The sequence below is a fragment of the Musca autumnalis genome, unplaced genomic scaffold (assembly GCF_047663935.1).
Source record: "Musca autumnalis isolate F117 unplaced genomic scaffold, ASM4766393v1 scaffold_3, whole genome shotgun sequence".
Lineage (NCBI taxonomy): Eukaryota > Metazoa > Arthropoda > Insecta > Diptera > Muscidae > Musca > Musca autumnalis.
In genome coordinates, this window is record NW_027411866.1 from 254148391 (window position 1) to 254162873 (window position 14483).

Consider the following 14483-nt stretch of genomic DNA (forward strand, 5'->3'; position numbering starts at 1 on the left):
TAGTGGTGTCGTCGGCGTATCGGATGTTGTTCATATATTTATTTCTGATTTTTGTACCTTCTTGAATATTTAAAAATGCTTCTTGAAATATTTATTCAGAGTATATATTGAATAGTAGTGGAGATAAGATACCGAAGTTAAATTTAAAGTTTCTTTTACAATTTTTGGTCGAGCAGTTAACACACTGCAACTGATATTTTATATAAATTTAAACTGATGCACAGTGGATCCACACATTGGCCAAAAATACAAAAATGAATGTCAAAATTTTGGTACAACATCTGGCAATTCTGACAGCTATGACATGGACCTTTTTAAAAATATATTAGTTTTTGTTTCATTCGAACGCGATCTTCTTAAGAATAGCTTCAAAAGTCGGAACATTTGACTAATATTTTTTTGTTGTGAGTACAACCTATATGTTAAGTGCAAGTTAATATATTCAAAATATCGCGAAACTAATACGTATAGCAAAATATTATAGTGGATTTTGAAGGAGGAGGTAATAGCTTAATTTTCATTAAAAAATAGTGTTTTAGCGTGTTGTGGAATTCTAGTTAGCTGCATATTTTCTTAGTGTATTTTGTAATGCCAATTCGATCATATACTTAAATTTGACCTAAGGTTTTAGTGATGATGCCCACCTCGGGAATATTTTTCCAAAGTAGGTCATGGGTTTAAGATTATTCAGCATTAAAATAAGCTGTCATCTAGTGCCAGTCTATAAATAGTGGGTCGCTGAATAAAGCGGCCCTGGAATAGGGTTTCTGTGGATATATTAGCTTATAACTCTGTTATCTGACCACGTACATTAACATAATTGGCATCAGTGGCAAGATGAAGAAATCTTCTTCCAAATTTGTCTTACGTTGGCGGTACGTACTTTCTAGGAAAAACGCTATATGATCTATATTAAAAATTTTACCAATTTTCAGACAAAAATGTTGATTTTTTTAATCCGCTAAATTGGTTGGATTTTATGTTGTTTTAGAGATTGTTTGGTTGCCCCAAGCCTATTTTTGCACCATAAGATAATCGCGAGCTTTGTTCATGTCATTTTGTATTAACAGCACAAAACAATTCTTATCGTATACCCCCTCCAGAGGGGAAAGGGGGGAGAATGTTACGCTCGTGGTTTCTTAAAACACTCTTCGCAGCAGTACAAAGCTGTAACCGGCGCATTGGCTTGATTTTTACACTCTAAATATTTTTGGCCACTTTCTCCATACAAGTGGATCCACTGTGTGATGGTTTGAAGAAGTATACATAACAATTTGTATTTGTTTCCTAATTAAATTGAATGCATTTAGAAATAAACCATATGGTTGCGCCACCAAATTTAAAAAATATTTTTCGAAAGAATTAACCTGTATTGGTGATTATTTATGGAAATCATAATTTCAATCATTAGTTATAATCTTCGAATATTTTAAGCTTGGTTTTCCTGAATATATGCATGTAAACTTCTCCATACAACTTGCAGTCTTCTGAATGCTGAGCTCGCTTTGTTTAGCCTCTTTATTACGTCAGTTTCTTCACCTTTGTTGTTATAGTGCTTCCTAAATAGATGAAACTATCGACGTATTAATTTGCTTAACCGCTTTCTTGCTGAAATATCAAGTCCAACATTGAGAACCAGTCTCTCCAGGGCTTCTACTTTTGCACGTTGCACGTTGGATATTTTGTGAGTGAATAGACATATATCATCCGCATAATCTATGTCCTCGAGTTTTCGTGAGAGACTCCACACCCAGAAAAATATATGTTAGAAATATGTTTGGATCAAACAAATAAATGTTTGCAACATTTTGTAACATATCTCAATTTTATTTGTTTGGGTACCAACAAATTTTACATGTTAGAAAATATTTTTTGTGGGTGGAGGGTGGATTTTTGTCAACGAGCGTAACAACAGGGTAAGCGAGAGCGATGTATAATAAAGAGCTGTGTGTATGGTGCAATAGAAGATGTAGAAGCGACGACGGGAGGGGGAAAAAGTTTGTTTTTGCTTCAGTGGTGTGTATGCATATGCATACGCGGCCAAAGAAGTGTGTTCCTTTCTTTGTTGTTATTGTTGCGATTTATTCATCCACAATCGAAGAGAAAAAGAAAAAATGGTATTTATATTTATTTTTGTTCTTTTTGCGAGAAAGACATTTTTCTTCACTTTCCCCAAGCAGCCGTTTAATAAAGACGGTAAAGTGAGTGAATAAATCAGTGTTTGCGTTTTCTTAAAGAAATGGTGCATTTTAGTAAATTTAACGCCCAACACATTTTATAATTGGACATTTTATAATTGAATCAAAAAGGTGAAAGGAAATATTTTATTGGACAAGGAAGAAGTCACATTTAATATTGGTAATAACATTAACGCATTTTTTATATACATGCATATATTTGAAATATGGAATAGGTACATCCATATTTCAAATATATGTATGCATGTTTATGAAAAATGTGTTAATGTTATTACCAACATTAAATGCGATTTCTTCCATGTCCAATAAAATATTTCCATTACATTATATAATCCAGGGTTTCGGAGTAGATCCATTTGGACAGAGTGATCCCGCTACTGAACCAGGCAAAGATGCCAGCACAGATGAATCGTATAGACCTATTTCGCTTTTGTCGCTCGTTGCAAAGACTCTTGACTCAAGAGGCTTTACTCCTCCCCAGTATCAGAAATAGCTATCCAATTGTCGATCATCAGCATGGGGTTCGTACGAAAACAGCACTGCACGTCATTTTCATAGGTGAGAAAAATCCAAAAACAAGAAAAAATTTATTTAATTAATTCTCTTTCGAGTTGAAATAGGAATAAAACTTACCATAGTATTTGTGAATATTGAAAAATGGGATTAGCAAGCAGGACTATAGGAAAAGTTTGGAGTTTCAATTAACTGACATAATTTCGCATATACATTTATCTAATGAATTGCGTATATATACTAGTTACCAAGCTTTGCCTTCGTCTGACACAAAAACATCATCCAAATATGCCTGAAGATCGGTCTAACCCTCCGTGAAACGTAGCATAATGGTTGGATGCGTGGCACTTAATAAGGCAAAAATAAAAAAACAAGAAAAAATCGCTGGAGGGATTTTGAAATAAATCGCCGTCAAAGTTCATATTTTAGGTTTATTTTAGGTTTTCGCGATTTTGCTTGGAAACAGCAAGTCCTATCGGTCCCAGTGGCACGTGTTAACATATTCCGATTGTGCTCAAACTTTGACAATCTTAAAATCTAACAAAACTAAACTCTGTAGGTGGTGCCGCCTTAAAAAATCCGACATAATTTTTTTCCGTGAGAACCATCCTAAACGCCGTATGATGTATACGACGCCACCAGGCATGTCAGAAGGGGTTTTCATGATCTAGAGAGACCAAGAGAATCCCTACATTAAAAAACCTATCAAACTGGTTTCAGTAGCATCCACACAGATCCAGCCGCAGATGCCATAAACAACTATCGTGTGAATGCGGTCTTTGCAGTACATTTTCCATTTATCGCAGCTGAAGAACGTCAGCCGCCATGACAAAAAAGAGTAGTTTTGGCTAAGCTATGTTTATTAGACTAGAGTATATCGTGTTGTTAATTTATGGCATGGCCCATTTAGTTTTATATGAAAATATCAATATTTTGTTGAAAATGTCCTGCTGTCGTTTCATCATCATGTCCTGTCATACTACGACAAGCCAGCAGCGAATATAATATAACAGCAGCAGTAGCATACGGTGAAACTAGCTGTAGCAATTGCATCTCATCTTGGGGAACAGTGTATTCTGCTCATCATCATCATCATCGTCGTCGGTCATCCTCTTTCGGTTGGCATGCAATGGACCGTTTTGTCAGTCAGTTTATGTGTTATTGGTGGTCATAAATTCAAACTGTTCGAAATCCCACTTAATAGCCATCGTCATACGTTCGTCGTTTGACCGTCCGGTTTTCGTTATCCTTGGTGTGTTCGACCAGCTGCCTCGAGGAGACACATTGTGTGTGAGTGAACGCGTTTGTGACATGAGTAACGATTAATTTTGTGGCGGCCTGCCGGTTTGGTTGGTTGTAACACTGTAGCCATGTGCAAGGAACATTATTTGCATACAACGACGACAACACTATTGCCGCTACTCAGACCACCAATGTTTGGAGTATCTCCTTCATGGTTATGTTTAAGCCAGCCAGCCAGACACATGGGATATCAGTGGGAAAGATTTTTCACCAGTTTTCGGAAATATACAAATCGCCATACATTGTGGAATGTGGAGTATGAATGGCTGGTCTATCTATCGGTTGTTTGCTACATTCGATGTATGGCTCGGCTCGATGGTTGTTTATGCGTTTATAGATTAATCGTTTTTCGCTTAAATGGCTTAAAAGGCAGTTAACTTTTGTCGTTTGTGTTAATTTACAAATGATACCCAAAGCGATATCTCGATATCTCCACCACCGCCGCCACCAAGGACAATTGGCAGGTGTGGGGGGATAAATGCAGACAGATATCCTTTTTTCCTTATTCGTTTATTGCAGGGTCACTGGATGTTTCATCCTGTTTTTCTCAGAAAACGTAAAAGAAAAACACTTTAGATAATGATCGGTGATTTGTTTATTTTAAATACTGCCATTGAATTGTTTTCTTATTTTTCCAATCACAATTTAAATTTGTTTGTTGTAATGCGAATGCTTGTAAACGGCATCGTTCAATTTAATTTATACATAGGTATAAGTTGGCCGTTTTCGAATCTAAATTTATTTTGATTTTGATCAATTCTTGAATTTGTAATGAAGTGCGGTAGTTATGTACGAAAGGGAGGTGATATGCAGGTATAAAATAAGTAAAACTTATTTAGTAAAATTTATTTCCGAATCACTCTGTAGTGACGATATTCTTCAACTATGCAGATTGGTACATAGATTTCAAGGAAGTTTATTCTCAACCACTCCAAGGATTGCCTCTCTGGGGTAAAAAAGTACCGATGCTTCTTAGTAACAAGTAAAAAAGTATCAGTCGGCTTGGCCGACAGAGATATACCCTCAGCCTGTGTATATTAAAACAATTTTTTCCCAAAAAACGTATGTATTTAGAGGGTTTCAAAAATTTTGGGCGTATAAACCGACAAAAGTGTTGATCAGGATTAAAGAGCAAAAATTTTACGGAGAAAATACTTAAAGGTATGGATCGACATTGACCATTATGGAAGTGGATCTCCAGCCACTACATATGGTGCCATAGGGGGTTTTAACACTCTTCGGGCTGTTTGCTCAAGAAGTGTGGATTTGCCCCTAAAAGAACTTTTACCATCGTAATTGAGGCAGCGAATGCAAGTTGCTTCAACAAAAATCAAAGTGATTCGATAGCAGGTCTGAAAGTAAACTTATCCGAAATTTTGTTTGGGAGGTACTGGGTGAAGTGGATAAATATAGTCCATACTTGAACCTGATCTATATCTTGTAGATATATTAGGATGTGTAAAGTATGGACCAATTCGGCCACTCCCTTTAAAAGTAACCGTACGAACAATTTTTCCGAACATTTTTGAAATTTTGTAGGACATGTACCTGAAGGAGTGTACCGATATGGCTTATCTTGGAACTTAAACTATGTTTGGACAAAATATTACTAAGGCCAAATTTTGGACCCAATCGGCAGATCCGTTCGAGAGTTATCTTGCGCTCCAACCGCCACACGGTGTCATAGGTGTTTTGTGTAACTTTCAGGCTATTTTCTCAGGAAGTATGGACTTGTCACTGATGAAACTTTTACCGTCGCACAGTGGTTCAGAATCGTTTTTTCCTGGTCAAAATTCTATAACTTTTGAACGGATAGAGATATATTCATAATTCTTTTTTTGTTAGACAGATAACACAATCAGCTTTCAGACGAATTATAAGCGGTAAAGTTCGGTCTGGTAGTTGCAGAGAAATTCAAGGTCAAATTAAACTTTTGAGTTTTTTAACTATTTTTCATCAAAATATGAGTGTTTTTGAGGTTTTTATATCTTCCTATGTATTAAAGATGGTCAAACACCAACAAATAAAAAAATAATTACCAAAAAAACTTAAAAAAAAAAATCGAAAAAATGTCGAAAAAAATTTTTTCAAAAATTTGTAAAAAAAAAAAAATTACAAAAAAAATTTAATTTTTTTCAAAAATTAAAAAAATTCTCCTTGGGTTTTAATAAAACTTATATAACTCGTATAAAAACTCATATACTCAAAAAAGTTGTAATTTGTGTCAAAAAACTGTAATTCATATGGAAACAGTATAGAAAAACACACATTTTTACCCATGTAATTTCAATAAATTGAAAAAAGTGTTAAACGGACTGAACGGGACGGGTACAAAAGTATATATGGGCTGGAAGAGGAGACTTTCGGGCATCTTTCTGTGAAAACAGAACTTTGTTCCATGTTGTTCCACAAAAGTTCTAGTCCACTAAATTTGGAATTTCATAAAATTTAGTACCCGAGGAAAAATAAATTAGATCATGTTGTGTAAACGCTGTGGTAATTTACTAAAACGATTTTTATAGGCCACTGCCCTACCTACCTTACAAAAAAACAATATACACAATAACTGTTATAGTTTCAGAGAAATAGCTTCGTCTTTCACCAGAAATTTGCACAAATTACGTATTTCCCAAAAATGGGGAAAATGCTCGTCTTTAGGGGCACGCCACGCCCACACCTTCCAATATTTGGGCCTAATTTTTTGGTTTCCTTAGTTGCAATATGTTTACTATCGAATCCCATATAGAAATTAAATATCTTTGACAAAACAAAATTTTGATTTTTGGCCAGGAAAATTGATTCCTGAACCATTGTGCGTCGTATGGGGCAGTGAATACAAGTTGCTAAAACAAAAATCAAAGCGATTCGAGAGCAGGTCCTAAACTGAACTTATCCGAAACTTTGTGTGAGAGGTACACGAAGGAGTAGACCGATTAAGTCCATATTGGAACCTCATCTAAGTCCGGTAGACATTTCACGATTTGCAAAGTATGGACCAAATCGGTTTCTCCCTTCAAGAGTTATCGTACGTAAAAATTTTCCGAATATTTTCGAACTTTTGTGGGGGAGGTACCGGAAGGAGTGGACCGATATAACCCATCTTCGAACTTAAACTAAGTTTGGACAAAATATTACGAAAGCCAAATTTTGGGCCGAATCGATTGATCCGTTCGAGAGTTATCGTGCGCTCCAGCCAGCCAGACAGACAGACGGACGGACATGGCTAAATCAACTCCAAATTGTCTGAAACACATTTCGTCCAAACATACTTGGGGTCCAAAACCATTATTTCGATGAGGCACATTATGCCCGTATGAAAGTGTATATACCCTCGTTGGCATAAATGCTGAGGGTATAAAAAGAGTGTTTTGATCTGGCAAGAGGGCTGGTCAATTGAAAAAACGTCGGAGGCCTCTGATACCCAAGTACGGTTTTTGAGGCTACTTGTTGTTGCAAAAAAGTTTTTGCAATTAGGTTGTTGTTGTTGTTGTAACAGTGTTTTATTTTCAGTTTATCGCAGATAGTTGTGGCATGCGCGGACGACGTGAAAGTGGTGTCGAAAGTGACCCCTAGAATTTTGGGGCAGTTTGTGGTCGGAATTCTGCTACCATCGACAGTGATATTCAACTATATTCTATACTGCGCCGTTAATGTGGTGAACAGAGTGGCCGTCGATTTAGTGGCGGATATCTGCATATTCCTCTCGTGGAAAAAGGTGGTAAGATCGGTGCAATAGGAGTTCAGTCTCTCACAGATGTCATCAGGGTAGGTACCTAAAGCCAGGATCGTACAATCATCCGCATACGTTACGAACTCAATGCCGTCTGGAGGGGGCGAAAGGTATAGGAACTCTCTGGGGAACTCTCTGTTTCACTCTACCGGGCTTGGATTTCTTGTTCCTGAATTCCACATACGACTGGCGACCACATATATTGTTGGTTATCCAACGTTTCAGGCTTGTCCGGAGGGTTGTCTGCTCGATGTCCTCCTCCAGCGTGGAGTGCTTGACAGTATCAAAAACTTTTAATAAGTCAAGCGCCACCATCACTGTTCTATCACACGGCCGCTCCTGGTTGAGTCCTCGACAAATATGTGTGGAGATGGCGTGCAGCGCTGTTGTCGTGCTGTGCTGCTTACGGAATCCATGCTGATGATCGGCAACTTGATAGCTATTTCTAATGCTGGGGAGGGCTATGGCCTCAAGGGTCTTCGCTACAGGTGACAAAAGCGAAATCGGCCTGTGCGATTCTCCTTTGCTGGCATCCTTACCTGGCTTCAGTAGCGGGACCACTCTGTCCATTTTCCTGCTAGCGACAGGTTCAGAACTTTAGTGAGATACTCCACCCCCGGCTCATCCAGCTGTTTCAACATTACCATGGAAATTCCGTCAGGGCCCAACGCTTTGGATGATTTAGCGTTCCTGATGACATTCGCAACATCATCCATTGTAAACTGTGGTGGTTCATCATCGGCAGGAAGAGATCTAATGCGACGTAACACTCTTCTCTTCGCCCTGTCACTCTCGGGGTGCTCGACAAACTATCGATTGAAGTATCTTGCAAACCTCATCGGGTCAGTCAACGTAACGTCGCCAAACGTGACTGAGGTACTGTCATCCCTCCTTCCGGGGTTCGAGAGTGACTTAACCGTTGTCCACAATTTACATATACCGGCTCCAATGTTGCAACTCTTCAGATGATTTAACCACTTGTTCCGCTTATGTTAGCCGACCAGCCTGTTAACTTCCAGTGTCAGCTCCCTGACTCTGGGGTCGTCGGGGTTGGTTCGACGAAGCTTATCACGCTCATTTGCTAATCACGTCGCCTCTGCTGGGAAAATTGGTCTTACTTCGGGTATTCGACCAGCAGGAATATGGCGAGCGGCTGCAGCATTGATGACGTCTCGGAACGTCCTTCCCGCTACCCGAACATCAGAAGGATTGGGCAATTCTCTGAAGCGGTGATTGGTAAACTCTCTGAAACTCGGCCAATCAGTTTTCCCATGATTGACGAATTATGGGGAGATGGTCTGATCCAAGGAAAATGAGGTTGCCAGGTGACGTCATTTGTCAGACCAAGTGACACGATGGTTATGTCTGGCGATCTGTGACACGCTCCTCTAATTCTGGTAGGGGCGTCCTCATTGACCGAGCAAAACGTAGAGCTATCAATCTGCTCAGCCAGCGCTATACACCTCTGATCGTTTCCGAGGGCCGAATGCCACATCTCATGATGCGCATTAAAGTCCCCCAGGACCAGACGATTATGACCTTCCAAAAGCGGGCTAATGTCAGGCTTATAATCTGAGATACAGCTATGTATACGTTCGGCGGGATGTATACGTTCAGCAACTCTATCTCGGCAGTTCCACACCTGAAAGCTAATCCCCCACCTCCACATCTGATGCGATCCTTCCTTATTATGTTGTAACCATCACAACGTGCTGAGCTGTGGTCGTTCAGCATGGTTTTCTGCACCGCCGCGACCTTGATCGTCTTCCGATTCATAAAGTCCACTATTTCATCGATCTTATCTCGGAGCCCATTGCAATTAAATTGCAAAAGGTTGCAATTAGGTTGTTGTTGCTGCTGCAACAGCATATTTCTTAATCTGACTCTACTCCTGGTCTAGGAATGGGGCTGAATCAATAGTTTGTAACCACAAAGCTAATTGGGTATGTCGGGGCAGTTCAAAATATGCAATACTTTGTGCGGGGCTGTACTGCATGCTAGAGAGATCCGGTGTAATCAAGCCTCGAAACTATATCAATTGAGGCCACGGAACTATCCCGAACGTAGTTTTGCCAAAACTACTCTGGTTTGTCATGACAGCTGACGTTTTTCATCTGCGATATATGAATGTGAGATGTACTTCGAGGACTCACTGATACGATAGTTGTTTATGACATCTGCGACATCCCGTCGCCTGTGCTGAGAAAATTGGCCTCAATTCGCGGATTCGACCAGCGGGTATATAGCGAGCGGCAATGATGATGTCCCGAAACGTCCTATCTGCTACCCGAATGGGTAGGTTTGTATTCCGTCATATGTATGGTCACTACCATTTATCCCTAGTTTCTGTACATTCCAGGTGCAGTTTACCAAATCATGATTCAGAAACTGGTATTGTCTACCGAGGAATCATTGACACTCGGATATTTAATCTTTCACTGTGGAGACTGAATTTCCCGACTGTTGGGCCAAAGATATTCTCCTTTCCAATTTTGGCATTAAAATCGCCTAGAATGATTTTAATGTCGTGGGCAGGGCAACGGTCATATGTTTCTTCTAAGCGCTCGTAAAATATATCTTTGGTCTGTTCGACCTTGTGTTCAGTGGGAGCATGAGCGCAAATAAAGCTGATGTTGAAGAATTTAGCTTTTATTCGAATTGCAGCAAGTCTTTCATTCACTGTGGTGAAGCTGGATACCAGATGTTTTAGTCTCCGACTAACTACGAATCCGCAACCAAACTCATGCTTTACGTCATGGCAGCTATAATACAGTGCGTCACCTTTAGGTGTTGTTGTGACGCCTTTCCCAATCCATCGTATTTCCTGTATTGCAATAATGTCGGCCTTGTACTTTTCAAGTACGTCTGCCAATGTGTAAACTGCACCTTCTCTATAAAGAGTGCGAACATTCCAGGCGCAGTTTCGCAGATCATGTTCCTTAAAACGTTTGCGGGGTTCATCAACTTTAGAGGGGTTTGTTTTTCTTTTCTTTTGTTTTTTCATAGTAGGATGTTTTTTTTCTAGGGAAGGGTTATTAACCCGACGCCCAAACCCAAGTTTTTAACGTTCTTATGGGTGAACGCGCGGCACATGTTAGCTCACTACCTTTAACGGGTGTTAAAGGCAGTTCCCCAGGTGACACCACGGGGAGGTCAGTGTCCACTTGAGATGAAAGAGGGACCAAGATAAATCCTGGGCTTTGCCATGTTAAAACCGGTCAGGACCGTTCATTGGTTTCTTCCATCCCCTACGTCACTCATTTTGACCAGGACACTTTTAGAATATTGTTTGCCTACTAATCCCCCTTCTCCTCGATCGAAGCATGGGCTCATGGGTTTTTTTATTTCAATGTAATTATTTTAAGCTGAGTTACGAACTTGGCACACCAAGCCAAGACTTTTACCGCTATTATGGATACATTTTTTATCGACCCCAGACCCGATAACATTTATACACATTAGCACTCTTTTCCGAACTTTCCCGAGCGTAAATAACATCTCGCTGCATTCTTTGGTATGAAGTAAGTCCCCACTGGAATGTTCGTTGAAGATATTTTGTTCCACTTTTCACCTTTTGGTAAAAGAGAAGGTCATGCGTTCTTTCTTTCTTCTTCTCTATAGTTCTCCCGTATGCATTATTTTTCCTCTTAGGGAGTATCATTACAGTTTTAGTTATATCATGGATTTCTTGGCGGAGACCTCTAATCAAGTAAGGATTTTGGGGATGTTTACACGAAGTCAACTGTACCTTGTCTTACGTGGACATGTTATCGAGCGATCAATGATTTGAGTGCGTTAAGGGAAGTAGTAGTGTATTTTTTGTAATTTCAGCATGTGGATTGCTACTGAAATGCGATTATGATCCGAGTCAATGTTTACATCTAGAATATACCGTGAGTCACTTCTATGTGCCACAATAAGATACATTTATCTTCTGGGAAACAATTATCGTGCGAACTACATTCGAAGCCAATAATCTTCTTGTAGCTTTCTGGTACCGTTGTCTGTTTCTCAAACACTCTCTTTTTTGACAGCTGACTATTGTGCTTATTATTCATGTTTAAATGTTGATTAATGCTAAATTCCGGTAATGAGATAGATAAGCCGAAAAGGAAATCCTGTTTGAATTCATATTGTAAAAAATATGAATACACCTCTACACTCTTTCCCCACTTCCCCTCGACTATTTCATAGTGTTGCAATAAATATTGAAAATATTGATTTTAAAATTTGTTGCGGTCACGTAGGCGTTAATTTTCTGGCCACAAAGTGTTTGTCGATGGCGCAAAACTGCAAAAATGCCAATGCGGCAATACAAACACATGTTTTTAATCAGTGAGCCATCCGCTGCATGGAACTCCCAGATTTGCATGTGCTGACCACAATTATTAAAGCCCGTATAAATAGCGGCGAGGCATATGAGATGCCATAATTCCATCATGCCACAAAGAGGATAATTTCAAGCAGTGGTGGTAGTTGTTGTTTGTTAATAATTTTCACATCGATTGCTGAGAGTTCATATTCTCATAGCTACAAACAAACACACGCTTGTGCGTGCAATGTGTCAATATTTGTTTAGTTGGCAACTGAAATGTAGAAATAATGAGTCCCGCCGCCCGGCCTGATCAATTCAGCCGTGCGTATCACATGCCAGCCAATGTCAATAGCATTCTCGATGGCAGCGGTATTTAAATGATTTATCAAATTGAAATTGTGAATTTATTAAAAATCAAATTGACTTTAGAACTGATGTTTACACAGACCACGATGTTTAAATAAATTATATTGAAATTATTATTTTTTCAATTTGATTTCGAATTATTATAAATTTTAATTTAATTATTAAAACACATTTTAATTGACATTTCAGATTATGTGCTGTGCTTTGGGTAATGTTAGTTGAGTGTGTGGTTGTTTGTTTACCTTCTGTTGACATTGTTTGCCATCGGGCCAGAAATGTTCACTCATGCTTATCGCAAAAAAATGCAACTACATGCTGGTGGCATTACATCACCTCCCACATACACCTGAAGTGCTTTCCACATTCGCTAATGTGTTCGGTCGTGTACTTGTAAGTCAGGTGAAATGGCAAAGGAAATTAGCTAAAAACACTTGAGAAGGAAAAAATCCTTAACATCAATGGAAAAAGTGGAGGCATGTGCGACACTCCAAGAAAAGGGTAAGTTTTTCTTTTAATATTTTTTATTTGTATAATTTAATAATATTAAAATAAACTGACATCAAATGTTATTATTATTGGGTTTGGATGTATATGCATACATATTTTTTATGTCTTTTAATCCATGATGGAATTACCAGGTGACCCTGTAAGGCCAGCTGATATATTCTTTTGCTGTCAAAATATATCTTGATTAAAAAAACAAATAAACAAGTATGAATGTATCAGTCAGCTGTGCCGACTGGACCTAAAGAAAATAATCAAACACAATACCTCTGCCATCTATAGCGGCTTTTTGAGTTTTTGGACCAATTTCTCAAAAATTACGGATTTTAACTAGCGTCGCATGCAGAATATATTACTAAACATTTAAAAACGACTAGACGAGTTATTAACCTGCACTCTTTCCAAACATTGTGTGGGAGGTACCCGAAATAGTAGTCCTATGTAGTCAATAGTCTCAATAGTATCTTAGTTGGTGTCGGGATTTTTTTGTAAGAACAATTTGCAAAAAAAATCAAAACGAAGACGAGCTATTAAAGTGCACTTTTCCAAAATTTCGTGTCGGAAGTACCCGAAGGACGGAACTAGATGGTTAGGATGGTCGTAGAGAAAATCTGATTAGACAGAAATTCGTTTTATCACAAAATAAAACAAATTAGACCCAGAAATTTTTGCATGTTTGCATATCGCGAGTATTTGGACATATTTTTACATTTTTGCATAAAATGAGCATATGCAAAAATGTATACAAGGATTTGTGGTCCAAAAATCCCACTGAAATGGCTGACATGTGGTATTAAGTCTTCGTTAGGGGTATGAAACTTTACACCTGAAATTTATCCGCATAGGTCCACATCTTCATATAGGGTACCTCCGGATTTCTGGTATTTTGAAGGTTGTGGCCTGAATATCCCTCTGAAATGGCAGAAATTTGGTATTAAGTCTTTCTTGGAGGTATAAAACTTTCCACGTCAAATTTGTCAGTATACGTCCACGTCCTCATATAGCCCTCATAGAACGGCACCTCCCGATTTTCAGTATTTTGAGGGTTGAGGCTGTGGTTATACATTTCTCTATTTTATTGACTTGTCTGAAAAGAATTTTAAACAGAAAAATTGTACATACAAACATTTTTGTACCTTTTATTGAAATATTTGTTGCTGTACAAATTATTTGTACATGATTTAGTAAGGGTTGCGCTGTTGGGGAACTTCGTGTAATATTGGAAAATATTTTAATCAGCCAGTTTTCCAGCAGCAACATTTTTTAATATTTTAGATAGGTTCACTAGCTCTCTTAATATTTGAATTACATCTTTAAGTGTTTTAAGCTATAAATATTAATGTAGCCCAACCAGAAATATGAATGTACCTAGCGCTATAGTGATAACACTTTATGCAGCTGAGTGTGCATTGATAATAAAGGCATCGCCCAAGAGATAATGCACTCAGCAAGGGAGCAGGTTCATATAGTGATAAGTGCATAGAATAAGAGAAGATAGGCTAAGAATTATTTTGTAAATTAGTTCTTAAGATTCATTTTATCTTGAATAAAATTA

General features: G+C 38.4%; 1 long non-coding RNA gene across 1 annotated transcript in view; it reads left to right on the plus strand.

The window, feature by feature from the left end:
* The window catches only part of LOC141399367 (uncharacterized), a 292628-nt gene extending 279919 nt beyond the window's left edge, over positions 1–12709 (plus strand). Inside the window, exon 3 of the long non-coding RNA XR_012411827.1 lies at positions 12614–12709. This is a non-coding gene — a long non-coding RNA (uncharacterized lncRNA). The remainder of the gene's footprint in view (positions 1–12613) is intronic.
* The last annotated feature ends 1774 nt before the right edge of the window (positions 12710–14483 follow it).